This window comes from Trematomus bernacchii, unplaced genomic scaffold (assembly GCF_902827165.1).
Source record: "Trematomus bernacchii unplaced genomic scaffold, fTreBer1.1, whole genome shotgun sequence".
In the NCBI taxonomy this organism is placed as follows: domain Eukaryota; kingdom Metazoa; phylum Chordata; class Actinopteri; order Perciformes; family Nototheniidae; genus Trematomus; species Trematomus bernacchii.
Window position 1 is genome coordinate 9,355,865 of NW_022987803.1, and position 22,557 is coordinate 9,378,421.

General features: G+C 42.5%; 1 protein-coding gene across 1 annotated transcript in view; it reads left to right on the forward strand.

Annotated features, from left to right (window-relative positions):
* Window positions 1–232: 232 nt before the first annotated feature.
* Window positions 233–22,557, forward strand: part of LOC117498412 (forkhead box protein N3-like) — a 66,852-nt gene continuing 44,527 nt past the window's right edge. The window contains exon 1 of the mRNA XM_034150498.1: window positions 233–626. The gene's annotated coding sequence lies outside the window, so the exon portion shown is untranslated. The remainder of the gene's footprint in view (window positions 627–22,557) is intronic.

Sequence of the window (22,557 nt, forward strand, 5' to 3'; positions counted from 1 at the left end):
AGCTTTTTGGTAAAATAAGATTATAGGAAAAAAATCAAAGATGCAAAATAAGCCAAAAAAATGTGTGCATCGTGTTGTCAAAACTATAGACGATCTTTGTTTATACCTTCCGTACACAATGGCATTCTTTCAGTGAACGTGACCGGCGCTAGGACCCGGGGCGGGCTCCGGGGGAAGTCCTCTCTCTGCTGCTGGCGGGGCAAGGCAGAGCACAGAAACACACACATCCCCGCACACAAGCATACACAAACACGCATTCACACACACTCTGCGAGCTCTTCTCCGACAGAGGGGAGAGAGGGGATAAACAGAGGGAGAGACTATAGGAACGCAGCGGCTCGTGTGTGTGTGCGCGTGTGTGTTTGTGTGTGAAGGTACGCTCGCTCGGTGGTAGAAACGACTGGCGGGGCGGATATGGAGGGGCTCGGGAGAAACGCTGGGAACTGACCGAGAACCGAGACGAAAAATAGGGAAAGAAAGAAGAGAGAAAAGAGGACGGACGGACGGACAGTACGGAAAGAAGGAAGGAAGGACGGAAGGAGAGGAGGAGAGAAGTCTGACAGAGGAGAGGAAGACTGTGAAGAAGGGGCTCGTCTGGCTGTTCTGGAACACAGAAAGATCCTAAGGTGACTTTATGGGTCTTTCTTGGCTGTATCGTATGCAGGGTCTGGAGAAGGTGTGTGTGCGGGGTGTTGACATGTGCTGCTTGGCTCTGCACTTAAAGGGGAGCGTGGAGGTGTGTGTCTGTGTGAGGGGTGGGCAAAAATGTGTGTGGCTAAGTGTCTGTTTAGCCTAAATATACATTTGTGAGAGTTTTTCGGGTTGTTTTTCCACCAGCTATAAAGGGGACCAAAGTGTGTAAGCGAGCCGAGCTGACCGCTGGGAACTGGAGTGAAGGGATCTAAAGGAGTAGATACTTTTTAAGGAACACACTGATCCCATTCCAGCACACACTTCTTAGGTAGGCTACTTGAAGTTAAGTCCCATTTTTCCTCCACTGTGTGTGTGTGAGCAGAGTTTTCTGACACACAGTTTCTGGTTGGAGGTTGCTTCAGCAGCACAGAGTGGATTTTCTGTGTTCCTGGTTGACACTGAATGAGGCTTGATACGTAGTAGCAGCTTCTTGTGTGTGTGATATATGTGTGTAAGGGTGCGCGTGCATGTGTGCCATATACGGCAAACAGGTTGAGGGGAGGCAGATCTGATCAGACGCACAGCAACAGAGGAGAGAGCGTGGCACAGGCTGAGCAGCAGCACATTGGATTACACACAGACGACTACACACACACACACACACACACACACACACACACACACACACACACACTCACACACACAAACTCTGTGGCCAGCATAACAGCTGGGAGAAATGTGTGTGTCAGTGCCTGAGAGCCTTTCACTTAATGCATGCGGCGGCCTTTGCACGTGCAGGACTGTTTGCTTCTATATTATCTTTTGCTCCTGTGTGTGTGTGTGTGTGTGTGTGTCTAAAAAATGTGTGTGTAGCCATCTGAGGCTGTGTAAATATGTATGTATGTGCAGGAAAATGTTCTGTCGTCTCTTCAGACAGACGGCGTGTGTGTCTACCTCTGCCCTCCCCCCTTTCCTCTCCCCTTCCTCCTGGTCTGGAGATGAAGAAGGGTTAATAAAGGGGGGAGGCTGTAGGGAGGAAGAGCGATCAGATGACGGAGAATAAGGCAGATGAGGAGATTAATCCAGTAGCGAGGGATGAAACCGATACGGAAGAGAGGAAGATGGAGGTTTTTAGGACAGGAAGGAGGAGGAGAGATGGGAGGAAAGTGGAGGAGACGGGGGGCTGACATGCTCTCTCCAGGAGCGCTCAGAGTGCTGCTCATTCATAATTCACCTCCATGCCAAACGTTCATTCACATATTGACCCCCCATGGCTGCACTCAATGGAGTTCTCGCCCCTCCACCTCTCCCTGTCTCTCAATGGACACCCCTGTGGTGTGGCGTTCAGTTAGCCCGCTTCTTTTTCACTTTGGAGACAGTTGTGATTCTCCGAAGACCCCGCTCTGTTTTTGTCCGGCCCTTTTAGACGCCACTTCTTATCCCAGCTTTGAGGCTCTGATGTGAGATTGAATTGTGTAAATTGAATATTGAATTCAGACTCCACCCTGGACACAGATAATTGGTATGGATGGCTCAGTGGGTTAGTGCGCTCAGAACAACTGTTGTTAGTCGGATTCCCTGAACACAACCCAAACAGTCCATAATGGATCTATAATTCATGTGTGAATGCATTGAACAGTCTGTGTTTTGAATAAAAGCACAGACGCCAGCGCATGATTTATTCAGCGTAAATACTCTAAAGCGGCTCTTTTTAAATTGTTCTGATTGTATTAGCCGTGCCTGGAGCTACACGATGACCCACTGCTGTGCTTTGGTCAGCTGTGGCCCCAGGAGCCATATGGCAGAAAATGCACAGTCAGGAAAAAAAACCTCCAGGCTTCATGTAGTTCTAAGAAGTAAACACTACAGAAGTGCACCTTATCGGCAAAAGAGATACAAATATCTTGACTTTTTTTCCTTTTATAGGCAAACACCTACGCTTTGTCCTTTATGGATTGTTTACTCACTGAAAAGAGGACAAAGAGTTTTGACATTGTATCTTGGCATGTCACTGCTAAAAGCTTCATCGTGTTGTTCATTTTGTATATATGGTCAAATAGTTCAATAAGTTGTTTACCAAAGCTGCAGCAATGTCAAGATGCATCCACTGATGTCATTCATAGTACCTCATGGTGCTGCCGATAATGTTGCCATGGGTTTATTTCCCATGTTGAAGGCCACTAAATATAGATAACTCATTTGAAAGTCTTGTCTAACTTTTCATTTTTTCCCTCCATCACATTTCTAATTGGTATTACAGTTAGTGCTGCTGGTAGCTGTGACAAATATAGCAATTTGTTTGGACTTATTTAGACTATCTACTTTTATTTTTTTAAGTAGTGTACAAAACGGCACAGGGGATGACCGTTTGTTTTACATCTAACCATATCCACTACTGGGGATTTGGTAACTGGTCAATGCTACCAATTGCTACAAGGAAAAACAATAATATAACCTCTTCCTGTTTAGCTTGAGCAATGGTTGGCGCACTTCCTTCGTACCGTAAATCAAGCCTTAATTTTCCCGAGATATCGTACATTATGTCCGACAGAATTGCGAAGATAGGTCATGTCTTAAAGAAAAACGCTAATGGTGTCATTACTCTACAGCGCTGAACATTTACTTCATAATGATAAGTTAAATAAAGACTACAAAGCTCTGATAGGTGGACCGAACAACAACAGACCTTTTTGAATTTATGAACCAATCAGGAGGTCCGGAACCAGTCTACCAATAATAGTGATTCAGCAATAAACATGCTATCTGGTTAGCTCGTTAGCGGTAGTTTGCGCATGGTTACCCCATGTGACCCTTACTTTGTAGGTCATGCTTTGTAAGTCAGGGGTTTAGGAGATGCAACAACTGCTGCAATTGAACCAATGCCGTTGCGGTTCTATGCATCTTACCCACTAAGGTCGCATTCACACCTAATAGTCCGCTTCACTGGTGCGCACCAGACGACAGTTTGTTACATTGTTTAATTTTTCAGATGGTTCGGTTTGCGTTCACAGGCAAAATTCAAACGGACTATAAACTTTAAACACAAGTCATGTGCTCGGAAATGCTGTTCAACAATTGGTCAGACATTAAGGGGTAAGAACGTAAATCCCGGCAATTTCTGCCGGAGCCTCCGCCATGGAGCATCGGCAGGTTATTTTCATGCTGTTGTTAATCTGGAGAGCATATCAACAGATTCTAGCAACGGCGCATATGATTATATAATCAGACAACGTGCGATACAAAACATTATAACACATATAATGAGAGACGTTCTGCAGTAAGGAGGGGGTTTCACCGACGGCAGGTGGCTCTGACTTTTATGTATAGTTTTTAGTTTGATAGTTGTTTTTACTTTACACGACACTGTTCAACACTTCATTCTGCTTCACTCTTTCGCTAACGATTCTGAAGACACCCGCGTTCTTGTGACACGTAAATACTACGCTTCCTATGTTTTGGTGCGGACTGCGTTCACACCAGCGATGAACCGCTCCAGAGTTCACAAGCAAGCGGTCCGAGACCACCTCTTTTAGGCAGACGAGAGTCCGGTTGTTTAGTTCACTTCAGAGGTCTCGGACTGCGTTCACACCGACCCAAACTAACCGCACCAAGCGGCTAAACGCACCAGGGTTTGATTCAACCGGACTATAAAAGGCTGGTGTGAATGCGACCTAAGACTCCAGGAGGCTTTTTTTTATTTGTGACATTTCTTTTAACAGCTAATGCATCTCAACCAAATTATCCCGAATCAAATTGTTTTAACTATGGCTCTAAAATGTGCAATATGTAACGCCTTCGTGAGCTGCATTAAGGGACCATCAACGCCCTAACATACCCATTTGCTCACTTTTTAAATTAAGTGTGACCTGTGTTGACTTTCTAAACATTTACAGTAAGCTGAACTGACATTTGAAGAATAGGCAACACCAATAGACTATGATGTCTTTAGGGTTAGGGTTACTTACTAGCTGTAACAGAGAGTGACTTTTGGACCCACTTTGTTTCACTATAAAACAGATCATGCTGTTTTATACATTTTGTGCCACTTTCTGTTTCGTTTCCCAAAGTTAGACAAGTGGATTACTGAGTTTGCAGTAGTTAATTATTTATTTTCCATCTTTTCTTAGATGACCTTTGCCTTTCATGTGCTGGTTCATATGTTAAAACAACCGAAGAATTAAAAGCGAGGTTTTAAATAGCAGTGAAAACACAGCCAGCCTGAGTGGCCAAAATGGCTTAGAAGAATAATGCTCTTCTGAATCCCCCAGGTTATAATTGTCTTCAATAGGCCTCCTGCTGATTCAGAATGGATTCATTGTCCACAGTGATGGGCACCTCAGCTCAATTAGCCTCTCTGTACTGATTCATGCTGAGCTATTGCTGCGCGCATTCTCACACGTGCACACAAATACACATACAGAGTAGCAATATGGAAAGACGTCAGCCTGTGTAAAAATAGACTTCATAAACGGAGGGGAAAAGGGTTTTTTATTTACAAGGAGTGATGTCATGTTTGGTTTAGGTCCATAGCTGACGAATGGGAGGGCAGCTGTGTTGAGTATTAGCCTTTTTTTTTTTTTACTTTGGCGTGGCTATCTGTACATTTCAAAGGAGTTCAAGGAGTTGCTGTTTCTGCGCGTCTCCGTCTTTGTGTGTTGTCTTCAGCGGTGGAGGCATGCACACGGTGACGCCGCTCTGGTTGCCGAGCAACACAGGAACGTGGGTGGAAGGATTTCCTGTCCTTAGGAAGCTTTGTTTATAAGTAGAGGGGTGGAGAGAGGCTGTATGTATATGCATGTGTGTGTGTGTAGATTTCAGTGCAGTGTGCTTGAGTGCTTGTGTGTTTTTAATGCACTCCTCGCCTCAAGTAAAAGTGCGAGCGGAAAGTCACTTAACACACACACTGTGTATACACTGTACACACACGGAGAAAAGGCAAAAAAAAGGCCCTTTCTAGTCTGTTGAGTTTGATTTGTGTTGCATAACTCCTCTGTTTGCAGCGCTCCGTCTCCTCCTCTTCTCCCCAAACACTCTCGCCATGTCACCGCCTCCCGCTAATGATGTCATCAGCATGCCTCATTTTATGTCTCCTCTCACACATGAGATTGCAATTATGTGTTCTTGCCCCGCATGCTATCACACACAAAAAAAGAACACACAAAGCATGCCCGTCCTGCAGCCGTTGGACCCCTTGATTACGTAATTGACATTGAGCGAATGGGGTGACGTCAGCTTGGCTCTCTCTGACTCTGCTGTCTTTCTGGCTAGCTACAGTGATGTCATACAGTGGATGCAGCCATACACTGTGTGTGTGTGTGGAGACAAAAAGGACCTCAGGATCTATCTGATTTATATAATGTGTTTGCTCCTCCCCCTTCTTTCTTTCCCTTAAAGTGGAAAGACTTCACAGCAGATATTTATTGTGCTGTTTGTGTTTTTTTTTTAGCAACATGAGACATTTTAAAGATTCACAGAGACATTGTTGCAGCCTGTTGCGGCCCCCCGAGAGAGGGTTATATTTGAAACGAATATCCCACCGTCGCGCAATTGGAAACTCCATCGCCCTTCTGCCCTCCGTCTGCGAATGTCTGACCTTTGTTGATTCTCAATCCCGATGCTCGCCAACAATCGCAGGCAGTGAATGAAAGAAGAACGAGATGATTCTGGGTCGTCTCCACAGATACTGTACGTGCCAGTTCTTATTTTAGCAAGAGAAAACACAGCGTCATGGAGAATGAGGAATGATTTGCTGGTTTGCCTTCTTCGGCTCTCAACAGAAAATATCTGTTTTTAGCACGCAGTTTGAGCGAAGCACTGAGGAAGAGTGCTCTATTTGCATCTTGGGTTGAATAGGCCGCCTGTTGTGTTCTCCAAGTGTTGTGGCTGAACATCAGCTACCTAATGTTGGGTGGGAGCTTTTAACACACTCAAAGACGTACAAACACTCTTTGTCTCTCTGCCAGCCCTTTTTTCTTCCCATCTCTAACCTCAAACCCCAAACTGTAAGGAAATCACACCAAACAGTGACTAAGCAGTTTATGAATGGAGCAACACACAAACAAATCATATAAACACACATTACACACACTATATGCGTATTCCTTCGAATAAACTGATTAGCATTAGCTCGTCCGCTTACACCAAACCACAAACGGTCCTCGGTACATTCCAGTAACCACACAGGATGATTTGATACCACTGCACAACAAACACACACATGCATAAATAATAACAAAAAACAAACCACACATACGACAACAACGCAAATAAATCATAGTTGCTGTACAGAAGTACACTCGGTACAGTGCAGATCTCAGCCAGGTGTGTTTCAGCTGCACTGTCAAAGTAAAAATAATTTCATTTTAATTGTCCCCCCAGGCTCACTTTCTCTTAAAATGGCTGCGAAGATAACATAAAGGGGAGTTATTCATTTCTTGTCATGCCTAACTTTATTGGATAATAACATATTGGGTATGGAAACCATCTACAATATTCTGGTTTGAAAGGAGATAAAATGTTCAATGAATGTCAATTTCAGGCTCTTTACCGGCCCTTTTTTAAGAGGAGCCGTCAGTGACAGTTTGAAACAGTCTATACATTTATTTTTATTTTCTGGGCAATATTGGAAAAATCAAGCATTGCAATATTACTGATCAGATACCCAGTTATTGATATTACCATGTTATTGTAGAGTTGCCTACTGGTGCTTTTACAATGGCTAAGTGGGTAAAAGTATTGTGTTTCGCAAATAACACAACAGCTAGATGTAATGTAATGAGGCCTTTAATACCCGGAAAAGACAGCTATGTAATATTATCAATAAAGAGTGGTGCAGGAATGAGTCCTAAAACCCAGAAACATTTGGTTCCCTCGTATTGAAGTCAACCGTGTTTTAAACCTGTTTTTGTTTAAATGGCTGAAATAAGATCTGTGGTTAACACAAGGATTTTCACGCTGTGTCATACGACAGCAATGCGACAGTGATGTAGATTGTTTATAGACCAACGTTAGCTTTTACATCTGGCAAATGCATTAATGCAAAAAAAAAAGTCTAAAAGTGGTGTTAACATGTGGAAATTATCCTGCTGAAAAAAGCTTGTAAGTATCATAAATGTGGGATGGAATATTCTTAAACCTTTGGAAAAATCCCATTGCTTTTTGTCGAGCGACTCCTTGTGATGCTAGCCGGGTTGGCTAACAAAAATGCACTGTGCCACTCTATAATATCAATATATTTGCCAGCCCTATAGACAGACAAATACACTCACACATGCAAACACACAGTCGAACACATCACCCCTCCCCCCCAAAAAAAACCTTGCCTGGCAGCGATAACAAAGTCCGAGCTTGACTTCAACAAGTAGGAGTTGGACGTAGATCAACTGCAGTAATTCTATACAAATGCACACAAACACATGCACAAGCCCCTGCACCCCACCCCACCCCCCAGGAGTCCTAGGGCCTTAGTCAGCCTCTGTGTGTCCATGCGTGGGCCTGTTCCCTGGCAGTGCGAGGGGAAAAAATACCTTCCCATATGATGTAAACACCAAAGTCCTGGTGTGTGTGTGTGTGTGTGTGTGTGCGTGCATGTGCTCGTAAGCTTGTGTGTGCAAGTGTGTTTTAGTGTGTGTGTGTGAGTGGCATTCTCCGAGATAGGATTCGCTCTCTGTGACAGTTTACCAAATGATTCCACAACACTGTGCAGTTTCTTTTTAAAGATAAGTTTCTCTGCCATCGCTGCTTTGTTCCACGGCACACAGTGGAAAGAGACGGCAAAGATGGAGGAGGCACAGGGGCTGACATGTGACATCAATAAGTAAAGGAGGCAGTAAGGTAAAAACGGAGGCCACTGTTTTTAACTCGATTTGTAAAAATGTATTTTATTGATTTTATGATGGTTTTTAGTGCGCACAGCACTTTGTTGCGAGTAATGCCGAAACAGGGAACTTCATTATTTTTACTGTTTTATAGGAAATACAGTTATTGTGGAGGAAGACAGTGTGTGTGTGCAGGTACTGTGTATTCTCACAGACAACAGTAGAAGTAAACCAATAGACCAGGGAAACTACGCTTGTATATAAAAGCAACTTATTACAGCTATGATTTGAGCATATTGACGGCTGCAAAAGTGAACTAACGAAACACTTCTAATAATAACAGATCTGTTGCCATTGGATCTCGGCAAATCTGTGTTTTTGCCAACCTGGGTGTCAGAGTCAACCACTGGTGCGACCAAATCTTTTTTTGGCATTAACACATTCTAATTCCTCTCATATCGGAGAAACACTTCCAGAGCCTGGTTGTCATTAGGGCTTTGCAGCACTAGCAAGCTGAGGTGGACAAAACTCAGTAAAGTTCGATAAGGAAAGGTAGGATCGGATTTGGACCAGCTTTAATTTGCCCATTAAAATATGCCTGGATCAGACTTGATACCAATCCTCAAGATCGACTTGAAACGTCCCCAGTTTTCACAGGATGAGTGCTACTTGTTGAGGCTAATTGTCCTCAGAAAAACACTCAAAATGAAACTGCTACCAAGTAGCAAATCTTAGGCAGGGATATAATCCAGGGCGGTTTATTGTCTTAAGTTTTGACAACACAATACAATACAAAGAACAATGGCTTTTTTTACGTCTCCCTTTTCCCCTGGCTTGCCCCGTTATAAAAACAAATGCCTTTCCTCCACCTGTCTACCATTAAATACCATTTCACCTTCTGTCTGAAACTGCCTTCAACATTAAAGCAACAAAACAATAAAAAGAAAACCTTAAATAATGATCAAGTTACTAAATACAAAGTCAGAGAATAAATGTTTGTCCATTAAATAATACAAATCTCTAGCAGGACTCCCCATGACTATATAAATTGGTATATTGTCCCCTCCAGCAGACAATAAACTGCTGCAAGTTCTGCATTTTTATTTCTTACCAAACCCAAAGACTTAATTACTTTTGGCAAATGATTAAAAAGAGTGCAGTATGGTGGTGTCAGGGCGCAAATCAGTCTCAGGCGGAATTTACAACTTAGCATGGATTTGGAATAAAAGCACGCCTGCTGTGTAAAACGCGCAGGGGGCTGCGTTGGTGTGTTTTTTAATGCACCACTGAGAAATCAGCTGGAGTTAAAGATGAATGCATGTAAAGGTTTATCAGATCCCAGCACAGCGGTTTGTAGTACTCACAGATATGATTTAACAACTGTGGAAAGTCGTCATGGCAGCAATTATTTTATCTTTAGTTGCAGAAATTGGAAGGTGAACCATAGAAAGCCTCGCGATACAAAGTCAACCACCAGGATTTTGTGCTTCCATGCGTCGGCTTGGCCACCGCAGGGCCTTGCTGGATGACGTTACGTTGCACCAAAGGTTGAGTCTAGTTAAACTTTATAGCTCAAACCCCCTGCGTTAGCCCCCTGCTGAGGTGAAAAACTGGCTTTATTTAAATAAATGTCAGTCTGAACGCAGCCTTGGACAAGTGCTCTTTTACCAAAAAACGATTGTGATTCAGCTTTCGCAGAACCCCCAATTTTCTTCCCAGCTCACTGTTTGTGCTTTTGAACACCACCGTACTCTGTGGGATGGAGGTAGGGAGGACAGGAGCCTTGTTCCTGTGATAACCTATAAAGAATTTAGCACACAGATGCGCTGCGCTGACTGCAGTCCTGAGGAAACACACTTTAGTAAGTTGCATTCAATGTCACTTTCCTGTTACTGTATTAATGTTGTCCGCAGGGGTGTGCTGTACAGGGTTACAGTAGAGCAAGGGGTATGGTAAGCCTCAAGGGACAAAATAATACACAGTTAACGACATTACCGGTTGCAACCAAACTGAACTTGCTTAAAAGTGAGAATGTGGCCTAAAACACTGACTATATGTTGATGTTTTTAGATGCAACTGACCATGCTAACCTCCTAAGTGCGGAGTGCTAACAATAGCTGAAGATGGATTGCGGTCTATAATGATACCAGCACATTCAAACACATTTCTGTGCTAACGTTAAGAGCCGGGTGCGAAATAATCATGGTCTGTCACCGCATCCATCATAACCACATTCAGATCTGGTCAGGGGTTCACACGGGAGATCACCCTGGGAACTATATGTGCCCTGTGTTTGTTGCTAGGCAACTTTGTCACAATACCCCTGTGACCTTCCGACCCTGCCAAGTGTGGTGTTACTGTCCCCGTCTCGCACCCGTGTGCGTGTGTGTTATCTGAGACGATGGCGCGACTTGCCGCATAGCAACTGAGAACAGCTGTGATTTCACTGTGGTTTGGACCTGTGTGTGTGTGTGTGTGTGTGTGTGGCTGTGCAGTTTTGTTTGTGTGCGTTTAGGTCTGCGTGAAGCCGCCTTCACTGTTCATCTATGCACACACCCACAACAACATAATATGGCACGCTGTCAGTTCCACAGCGTGATAGCAGCATTGACTCAATCAGCCAAAATGCAACTCCCCCTACACACACACACACACACACACACACACACACACACACACACACACACACACACACACACACTTGCCTGTTGTCAAATCGCAGCAGAAAATAGAGAGCAGAGGGAGCGACTGAAGCAGTCATTTCCCTGAAGATCCATTCATGTAAAATACTGTTATTCAAACCTCCCTCCCCCTTATTCAATAGTCTTATTCATCTCTCTCTTGACTGCAAAAACCAAACACGCCTTGTCTTCTGCCTCCCCGCAAGAGCCTTTGTGCCTGCGCTCGTGTGTGTGTGTGTGTGTATGTGTGTGTATGTATGTATGTGTGTGTTTTCTCCTCTCCTCTCCATTAGAGGAATGTCCTTGGCCTGTCCGACCTGCATGCTCCCCACTGAGCCCTCCGTCAAACACCTGGGGCGGGCTCTCCTGCGCAGCTCCAGCCAATCAGCAGCTTGAGCAGTTAATGACATCAGTTAGCGGAGGATCTTTTAGGACCGGCCCCTCGAGGTGATTCGTCGGAGGGAGAGTGCTCTTATTGTTATGATGATTAAGTGTTATATGAAGGGCTATCAGAGGAGAGCCCCTTAATGAAAGTGGAGCACAGAGAGCAGAGGCGGTGGCGGCGGCAGAGCTGTGGAGAGCTTCACAGGGAGGCAGTCAGAAATTGAGTAGATTGGAACAGGAGAGAAGGGGAAAAATAAGGAGAGTATAAGGTGGGAGAAGACAGCGATGGTGAGAGCAAGCAAGAGCGCGGGGCTGAATATTCAGCAGCTGTGTCCAGACTTGCTGACTCTGGGTGTTCATGCTCTGAATGTGCCATGAGAGGTAGACAGCGTGCGCATGAAACCGCTGTAAAAGAGCAATAAAGGGGGAGAAGAGGAGACGGGGAGAACAAGTGCATGTGTGCGTAAATGCCTACAAATGTGTGTGGTTTTCTCTGCTGTTTTCATGCGTGCATCTGGGCAGGAATGCATGTGTGTGTCACTGGAGTTTCCCTTGCTGTTTGGTAAAAGAGTGGAACGCCCTGCCTCAGAGGAAAATTCCTTCCTTCGCTTTTGTAAATCATCAGGCTGGGATCTCGGACACATTCTGTTATCCTGTTGTCATTTGCCTTTTCGGTTGTGTCCACTTTCCCTCAGCTTTTCTTCAGTTTGATTACATTTCCCAGAATTCCTCTTGATGCCCCAGCCCAGCTCCCCCCCCCCACCTGAGACTGGCTTTAACTTGTTGATTTTTAGCAGCTGCTGAAACACGTCTGTTATGAGAGTTATAGTAGGATTTATTTCCCCGGAAAAAGTTAGTTGCTCCCTTTCAACACAGCATGTCTCGCGATTGCATTGCATTATGGTCTACCATGAGTGCTGTCAGTGGCAAAGTATGTGAATATGTCTTCTACGTGATGTGTCGCTCCGAGTGTCAATGCGTGTCGTATTGCTCTTTGATCTTACAAAGCAGAGCCCCAAACCTTCGCTAAACGACAAAATGGGACCAGACTCCCTCCAGGTTTTTATGTATTTAAAGTTGGAATTTTTCATTTGAGTAGCTTCCAGCACACTTTAAACTATTTCATTAGTACGCGTTCCACTGGAGAGCTGAAGTGTCTGATCTTGTTTCCTAGGCTTTTCCATCCTGACAAGAACATAATTATGGAGGAAACCGTGGAGAACTTGGTTTTATTTCCCTGTCTAGTTGATGGTTTGTCTCAGTGCTATGGCTCACTTTTTCTTGGAGACTGAAATCAACTTTTTGGCTAAAGGGCTGATGAACTGGAAAAAATGAACCTGCGAGTATTCCTTGTACGCAGCCTCACTAAAGCTATGACTCGTACAGTACATAAGTAATATACATTTTACATGTAGTTCGTTACCGTGCTTATTTTCTGTGCCATTTTGTGTATAGAATAAACTATGTTTTCATCTCAAACCTTGCTTGAACAAACAGTGGATTAAGTGAGTAGCAGAACTGAGGTATAGTTTTGAAGTTTGAGAGAAGCAACAACAGGAATAAATGTTGTTATTAATAGAGTTCACTTAAAGAGGAGATGCACACTTAATCCTTTTTTGCGCTATCCACATCAGCACATAGATAATGTGGTGATTCTTCCAACAATACGAACATTGTGTGCACAAGATGAGCTTGCTTCGGCCTGATTTGAAAGTTCAGCTCAGCCCAAATCTCATAAATGTGCTTCTAGGGACTGTTTCAGTTCCAATAGACTCACTAGTGAGCAGTGTTCAGTCAGTGTCCCCATGTCCCCTGACTCTTCACATCTCCTATAGTCCCTCACTCCTCTGTTTAGATATTCTGGGAGGGAGGGTTCTAGCAGAATGTGAGGCTGTAGTTGCCCTTTAAGGCTGTCTGCACATTATAAGCGACCTGATCTGCACTGACTCAGTACTTAGAGTTCAGCCAAAGCTGACTCATCATAAATTCTGAACAAGAACTACAGCTGCAACAATTAGTACATCCACAGAAAATGAATCCCACACTATTTCTGGAATCTTTTAATCTTAATTGAAAATATTATTTCTTGCAAATAAGAAAATAAATGCCTTTGTCAGTCTCTCAAATCCTGCCTTTTCTCATTTTTGTTATTATATTGAACTGAATACCTTTGGGTTTTATGCTGATATAACAAGACGTTAAGAATTCACCTTGGACCTTGCCTACCACAAACCCCCTATGGTTACGCAGAACTGTTTTTGGTCTGACAAACAACCTTTTTTTCTCTCTGGATATCATAATGCTTATGCTTCTGTCAATCAGCTGTAATGAGATTGTCTTTGACAGATCAGCAACGCCTAGGGTTAAAAGTCTCTCTAGAAGACATTCAGTTTCATCCTCATTCTTGAACATAGACCAATGCGTTGATGCCTAGAAAACTTTGGCAAAAATTCAAGAGACATCCTGCAAAAAAGTCTATCTTGGCCTAATTTCTTGCACATCATCTTGCCTCTCCTTACATTGGTGAAGACATTTCTGAAAGCGCACAATCCCGATGGATACGTTCACAGTCTGAACTATCTACAGTTCTTCAGTTTACCTCATATTTGATGTTGTGACTTAAGGATTACAGCCAATACAATTCGGTTCATCTCCCTATTGAGGTACCACTGGGAAGTTTTGGCATCTGATGAGGTGCCAATTCATGGTTCTACTTCTCCTACATGGTATTTCCTCGTCTCAGCAGTAACATCGTCTTTGTGTAGGCGTTTTGCTTGTGTGTAGGGTTAATCTTAGAGTGGGTGTGTCTTTGAGTAAGTCTGCTGCCAACAGATGGACCCTTCTTAGTTTATCCAACAAACACTACTATCACTGGAATGTATTTAGCACCGGGCAGATGGAAACTTCAGACTTTTCTCCAGAGTGGAAGTCAGGAATCAAGATGTAAGATGAACTGCAATGTAGTAAAGCAGAGAAATCTACAAGAACTGTTCCATTGGAGCTTGTGTTATGCTCGCATAAAAGGCTGAACAAGTGGCAGATAAAGCATCAGTTGCCTTCCACTTTACTATGGAAGCTTCACCACATATGTTGCACTGACAGAGAAGATGCCAGCCCCCTCCCCCCTTTCCCCTCTTTTCTTCTCCCACACATCACCCCTGGCTAAAGGAATGTAGCGGAAAACGAGGGACTCGAGATAGAAGATCAGAGGCCTTAATACGAAACAGATTGTGTGTTGTTCTCCTTGTTTCCCATCTCCTGTGTTCTCCGCATCAGGAGTGAAGCGGCCTTTGATGAATATCTACAAAGAGATTTGAGCCTCATAAAGAGCGGCAATTTAGCCAGGTATGTTATCTTAAGCCTGGTAATTTGGGAATTCAATTCTCTCCTAGGGGGAGCCTGTGGTGTTTATCAGTTAGTCTAGCAGGAGGACCATGGATTGGAATATAAAGACTTTCAGGGCCATCTTATCAATGAGTGACCATCTCTTAAGACTGGGGTTATCATATCTCTTACCCTACTTCTTGGTGCTGTATGGTATGTGTGCTGTAACCATGGATCAGGCTCCGTCTTTCCCCTGAGTTACGCGTCTAATCACGCCACCATCATACCTCATCCCTAATTCTGTTGGCAGGTCCTGTCAAACAGCATACGCTGGAAAGCTGGGTGACTTTGAAATGCTGCTAATGACCCTAGGATATAACTACCCTCTGTGTTTTACTCCCACTCACTCTTCCTTTCTTGTCCACTCCTGTCATATACACTCGCGGTCATCCTCTTTCTTGTTCAAGAACTCTCTGGATCTGCTAATAAGAAATTGCAACGCATCAGACCATTTTTTCTGTGCTTCATTAAAGGTTAATATATGGACGTGTTTCTGTCCAAATGTCATTGACTTCATCTGGGCAGCCCCACGGATTAAAAATCTCTTCTTCAAAGGACCAAGACGCAGCAACATGACAAACAAAAGTCTTAGGAGGAAAAACACACAAGCAAAAAAACAATCAAAGCAACGTAGCCGAGAGACCACTTTATAAGCGATCCAATAGGCAACACTTCAGCGTCAAAGCAGCAGGCTCATTGCCAAACTTATTTAAATCTCGACTAAACAAAGCAAAGACAGCTCCTTATTGAGTCTGCCACAAGAACCTTCATTAACCACGTAAACTCACTGAGAAGGCTTTCGGCTTTAAATAATTTTGCAACCGTTTCCACGTACAGGGAGCAGAGTACATAAAAGTAGCGGGGCTATAAAAGCAATAATTCTGTCTCAGCAAAATGAAAAAACCATGACTTGTGTGTAAAGAACCTGATTGGCCAAACCTTTTTATACATCAGAGCCCACTTACTACTTTGCAAAAGCTTTTCCTACTTACCAGGCAGACATTTTTTTTCCATTCATCTTCAACGGCAACAAAATGAAATTGCAAAGATTTGAAACTTGCTTAAGATAGGCAATCCATCACAGTGAGTGTTTCTTTTTTCCAAAGTGGCTTTATCTTCTATAGTCGTTTTAGTGGGGTTCACACATCTTCTAGTGACTGTTCAAGTCGACTCCCAAACATTCAGAAAACTACAGAAAATACAATCAAATTGTCCGGGTGTGAAACCTTGTAATCAAAATATTTCCGGTTCAATTTCGACAGTTACTTTTGTTTGAATGTCCGCTCCCCCTTCTCTTTCTGTGCTGTCATTTTTAGGGCAATTATTGTATGTGTCAAGTTCAGAGTCTACAGTCACGCTTGTGGCTCTGTGAGGCTGTAGTTTGGATCAGTGGTCCGTTGAGCTAAGCGCTAATGCCAGCATGCTAACATGTGTACAGAGAAGATGTGAAAGGTTAGCTGGTACAAAGTTAAACAAGTCTAGTTTTGAATGCTCACTTGAAATATCAACCTATTGATGCCTAACAAATTGTTCTACTAGCAATAATACTTTTAATAAAATCTTAGATAAAAATTTGAAATATTAACACAATACTTTTTTTAAGCTTAAATTGAACACTTAAAAAAAAATATAATTAGTGATATTAAAATAAAAACATCTCTTCAAGAACAGATATGACTATGAATCTAAACCCAGTATTTGATACCTGTTTTTTTGTGGTACTTAATGTATGCCTAACTTTTAATTTGACAAAGTATTGCAATGTTGATACCCAGCACCACACAAACATTGAGGAAAGAGTTTGGCTTCTTCTTATAAAAAATAAAAAATAAAGTTACCGTACCTAACTTTAATTAGTGAATTTGCATGCACCGTTGATCTTTGGGGACTGTGCAAATATTCAGATAAAAAATAAGACGGATATCCTTTGAAAGTTGTCCGTAGTAAATAAATTCTGCATGCAAATTATTATTTAATTGGATAAGACATGCATATTAACTTCCCAACAAGGTGCTGAAATATGTGAAGAGAAGCATTTGATACTCCCATACTAGTGTGACTCCTCATATCACATCTTTCTCCTTTTTTGGCCCGTTTGTGAGTTTCCAAATTTGGGGTTGTCAGCATTTGGGACACGTTTGAGTTGACATAAGGTATCTTGTGCAGTGTTAAAAACAGCTTGTGGGAGGGTGGAGTGAAGGATGTTTGCAGAGTTGTATCATCAGCAGAAGCGGTGTAAGTGTCGTCAGCAAAGGCAGGCCGGATAGGTGTGTGTAGGTTCCTGACAAACTGCTGCCTCTCTCCCTTTGTCCTTCTGCTTTCACTTTTTCAAATTCCACTTTCTCCACTCAACCACAACACATTCTTTGTGCTCCAATCGCCTTTCTTTGCCAAGGGCGATCTAATAACTCTTCAAGCTTTTTAGAGCGGTGCAGTGTTGAGGTATTTTGTAGGCCGACCTGGAAGTTGGCATCGCAAGGGGTCCCATGTCAAAAAGCAATGCATTTTTTGTTATAATATTGCAGAAATTAAGCTCTGTGGCAAACAAACATTTTGAATACTTACACAGCAGGATAGTCTCCATATATTGACAACACTTTTATGATTTTTGAAACTTAAATGGAACCCCTTGAAGTAAAAAAGCTAACGATAGGCTATGAACAAACTACATCATGGTGGCTTGACTTGACACCATTCGCTAAGCTAAAGGCGGTCTCACTTAGCCACTTAACCGCCGTTTCTGACACATAAAAGCTTCAGACAATCATGAGTGGTATATATTTACTGATGTAGTGTGAGTTGTTGAACGTAACGTGAAAGTCTTGTGACCTTGGGTTAACCACAAAATGTATTTCAGGCACCATCCGAAAAAATCCCCAAGACAAGCAAACCGAAAATGCTAACATTCTAACTCATTCCAAGGGTTTTAGGACTCATTCCAGCACCACTCCCAGTCTCCCACCCATCTGAACCAAACAACCGGCAGTGCAGTTTATCAACGACAAACTTCTCTCACTTTTCCTCATTTGCTTATTGATTCCAATCTACCGTTTCAGCCAAATTTGCACAAGGCTCAAAGCGCAGGGCGAGTTGGAGAAGCCAGAGAGGGCGGACCTTTGGAACCGGACAGGCTCTTGCAGCGGTTGTTGCCATGGTTTTTTGTTGTTGGGACAAACTGTCGGCCAGTGGCTGAGAGCCTGAGCTGCTGTTTGTTAAAGATAAGTGGGAAAGCCAGAGGGGGGAAAGAGAAAGAGGCAGACACAGAGAGGGAGCGCTGCTTAATTTGTTCCCCTTTTTGACTGCAGGACATCCAGCTGAAAAACTCTCACCACCTCAAAGCTTTACCCCCCCCCCCGCTCTCCCCCCTCTAGTGTGGGGATCCCGATAGATCACGCTCCCCTCTTTAAGTATTTCACCGAGCCTTTCTCCCTGACGTTTGTCTGACCCACACCCCTCCCTGCCCGCTATCAAAGCTCTGTTGGCTGTGCACTGGGCAGCTTTGATATGCTATAGTGTTTCTGGCAGTCTCCTTGTCTCTCTTTCTTTTACTCACTCTCACTCTCTCTCTCCTTTCCCACAATATTGTAAAAGAGCACAGAGCGCCAACAGGGACCTGCTCACTGTCAAAGAGAAAAGACAGGGAGGCCTTAGAGGGAGTGAGGGAGGCGAAGGTTGCAACAGGGAGAGAGCGAGTATTACCTTTGTATCTTGTTGGCATCTAGGTTTGTTTAGGCTTAGCTTTAACCTTTGTAAGTAGAATAACAAATATTAAACAACAGGTTTGTACTTCTGGCTTTTTCACAGCTTGTCTTGCAACTACATCAAGTGCTGGTGGTCCACATTTAGGACTACTTATTTGTGGACCTAATTGGACAATTGTTATGCTGTGGAACATGAATGTTTTAACAGGAAGACTCAAACTACTAAAATAGACCATACCAAACAGCAATAGCTGATCATTCCACAAGATTTGTTAAAGAGTACTTATACTTCAGAAAAATGGCCATCTCATTTTCTCAATATCTAAGGTTGTGTCTTTTCTTATTAGTCAAAAACCCAAAATACATTTAGTTTAATATGATATCAAACCAAAAAAGCCGAAAGTCTCCATACCGCATTTGATGCCATTATTGAATACACAAATTAACTAATTATTCGATTTAGAAAATATTTGGTGATTATCTTTCTTATCATCAACTATGCTGTTGGTCAACTTGTTGAGTACATTATGTGAATCGTTTTTAGGTTTTTGGTAATATTACTTTTTCAGAGTGAAATAACACGTTTTCTGTTAAAATATGAAACTAGAGCCATGAAGGTTAGCCTAGCTTGGCATTAATACTAGAAAAAGGAGGACAGCTAGCCTGGCTATTGGACACTATTAAAGCTCATGTATGTTGGGGAAATATTTTCCCAGGCCCATAACTTTGACCCAGTTTATCAGTTCATACTGTCCTGACTGAGCACAGGCACCTGTAGCCTTGGCTGTGCTCTCAGTGTTTTGTCTCCCTGTTCCTGCCTGTTGGCGTCAGCTGATAGAGGTGTTATGATTCTATCTTGTTATGCACAATGTTGATTATTCTCTCAGAACTAGCTAAATACATGAGTCTGGGGTAGAGTTCTTCAGAATTGACGTGGCAACTCTACCGTGAAGTCAGAACCTCTGACTCTTTGACTTGTTTTGTGAATTCTCCGGCCGAAGCTCCAAATAAACCCATCAGTGTTTGACATCAAAGCTCCAGCTCTCCCCGTGTCTCCTTTGAGTTGGTGACTCCTCCTGCATTGCTACACAGAAGTTTCCCCCACAATGTATATAAACAGTCACGCCAATACGATTGTCTTTGGTGTACAGTGGAATGATGTGGAAAAAGGATGTAACATTTCTGATATATTTGGAATACAAGATACAATTTAGCTAATGCTACGCTAATCTTATACCCACCCTCCTCCAGCTCTACTCCAAAATAAAATAATTTACTCTTTCCCAAAGTATCTCAATATTTAGAAATCAGCTCGTAGGTTCACATAAGGAGACTCCCCGCTCTGTTGGTCTTGTTGAACTGCAAATAAACAGCCCATAATAATAAAGTGGTTCCACAGAGTTCTGCTTCTTCTTCTAACAAATGATCTCTGGCGCAGTACACCCTGCTGCTTGCAGGAGCACATTAACTAGACAACAGCCGGGAGTTTCAGTTGGGCCTTTTGGCTACATTTGTCATTTAAAGCGGCAACAGCAATGATCAGTGCTCGGTACAATGAGAGGTCTGGGACTTGCATGTGTTGCACATTAATTGTTCTTTGCTGAAGGAGAGACAAACGACTCAATAATAGATTTGTTAGCCTCTTAGTTTATCAGATGGGTATTTTAGCAGTTTAGAATACCTTAATCTTGCATTAGTAGGGGTAATGTTATTTTCTTTTCTATTTTGTGATTCAGTCTTTATTGGTTTACCCCCCCCCCCCCCCCCCCCCCCCCCCCATTGTTATTCAGTATTCAGAAATTCCATAAGAAATATCTACTTACTGAAATATTGTATTGACAATTCATAACACATTTACTTCTATTCTCTAAGGTAATCAAAAATGCATTAGAAAATGTACATACATTTACATAGCAACATGGCGGGAAATGACAAATTTATAATTGGATCTTTTATAGTTTCGATCATTTTGCCTCTTTTTGTGTTTATTTCCCCACTCTTTGATACACATAGAGGAGAATGAAAAATAACCAACGTAGGTAACGGTACAGCCCCATTTTAACATATTGATTAAATACAATGAAAAAAAGTGTTGAAATCGGCATGAGGAAAGCTAGTAACATTAGCTGTTAGCAGACAGATATAGCGGCGCTAAAAGCTAACGTTTACCTAGGTTGCATTGAGCTAAACTAAAATGCGTCGACACATCTGTATCTACCACACATTAGCATTGGGTGGAGGAAAATGATAATGTTATCATGAACTATTAAATGTTATCTTGACAAATGTTGTTTTTGGTAAGAATTGAGAGTTGAATTAAAAAACCTACAGTTGTTCACAGCGATACAAAATAGATATTAGGAAAGGAATTATGATCTGTTTAACAGCAAGCTCTAAGCAGCTTATAATACATCATTAAAACTACTGATGCCAAGATTTATTGTTAATCAGTTAAAATATTTAAATCAAAGTCAAATATTTTACTTCCTAATCATTTGTAAAAAGTTATTTTAGGCAAAAGAAACATTTTAGATTAAAGTAAACGGAAAACATTACTAACAGACTTCAGTACACTTCAGGGACAGTTGGGAAAAAATGTAGTCTTTAGCTGAAGGGCCCAATTTTGTACATCTGGCCTGTTTGAATACACAAGTTAAACAGGCCCTATAATGATTTGGGGATGTTCCCTTTCCTGTAGTGTGGTGTATAGGTTTTTGTGCATGTAAATGGTCTCCAAAGGCTAACATCCCAAAGTTCCCTCCAGCACTGGTGAGAAAAATAAAGAGCTTCTTGAACATTGAAGCATGTAAACATGTCACAGTAGAGACACACAATACAATTATTCAACCTGAAAATGAGCATAATATGTCCTCTTTAACAAGACAGCTGGTGTTAATGTTTCTTTCTAACACAAACAACACATGTTGTACGCCACACCGGTAGAACACACTGACCTGACCTAAATCGAATGACTGAGAAAATAAAAGGCTCGCTGAATGAGCATTGGAGCGAGCTAGTAACTGAGCGAGCGTGCACAAACGTGTCATTGCATGTGGTGTGTCACCGCCATTATCATGGAAGTCTAGAGCCTTGAGCCTGGGCTTTTTTTTTTAAGCTTGACCTAACCATCCGAGTCAGTCCACCGCACACACACATACACACTATCCCTGTACTCTACCACCTCCAGGCTAGCACACAAACAAGTCACCTTCAAGCGTCCGTATCCTAACATCAGCCTGTGTGTCTGCACGTGTGTGTGTGTGTACGTCTGATTGTTCGCCATCCTCAAAGAGCGAGGATGAGCGTGACTTCATGATCGCTTGCTGCTGATGTATTATACCAAACTTACTCTGTGTTTGCCTGATGCAAATGTCTGTTTGCTTTCTTGGTTAGCCTACTTTGGAGGCTGTGTTTGTGTGTGTGTGTATGCGTGTCATCTTGAATTATTCACTGGCAATATTTGATTTCCTTGCACCATACTTTACACATGTTTTCCCAGAGCTTTTGCCTCTTAGTTACTGTGTGCACATCCGTTTTTCTTTAGTAAAACAGTGCAGCGCTGTGCTTACAGCAGGAGCAGCGGCCCCATTGATGCGTTTTGTGCAATCATTTTTCAATTTGAAAGTTCTGGGACTCAGCTCCCCTAAATATATTGTACACTATATGCTTATTATCTGCTTAGTTGCTTGCCAATAGACACAGAGGCAATGTTTAATCCTCTAGCAGAACAGGCTCTGTACTGTAACTTATAATGTTTAGGGCGCAAAGCAATGACCTTGACCCATTTTAACATAAGCCCTAGTAATTGTGTTTTTTTTTATACACTATACATGACAGCTATGGCTCATTTTGTACTTCGGACAATTTGTAACATTTTAATAAAACAATTGGTATTTAACAAACCGTGTTTAATATGCTAAAAAATTGTAGGATTACTCAAATCAATAACAAAACGTC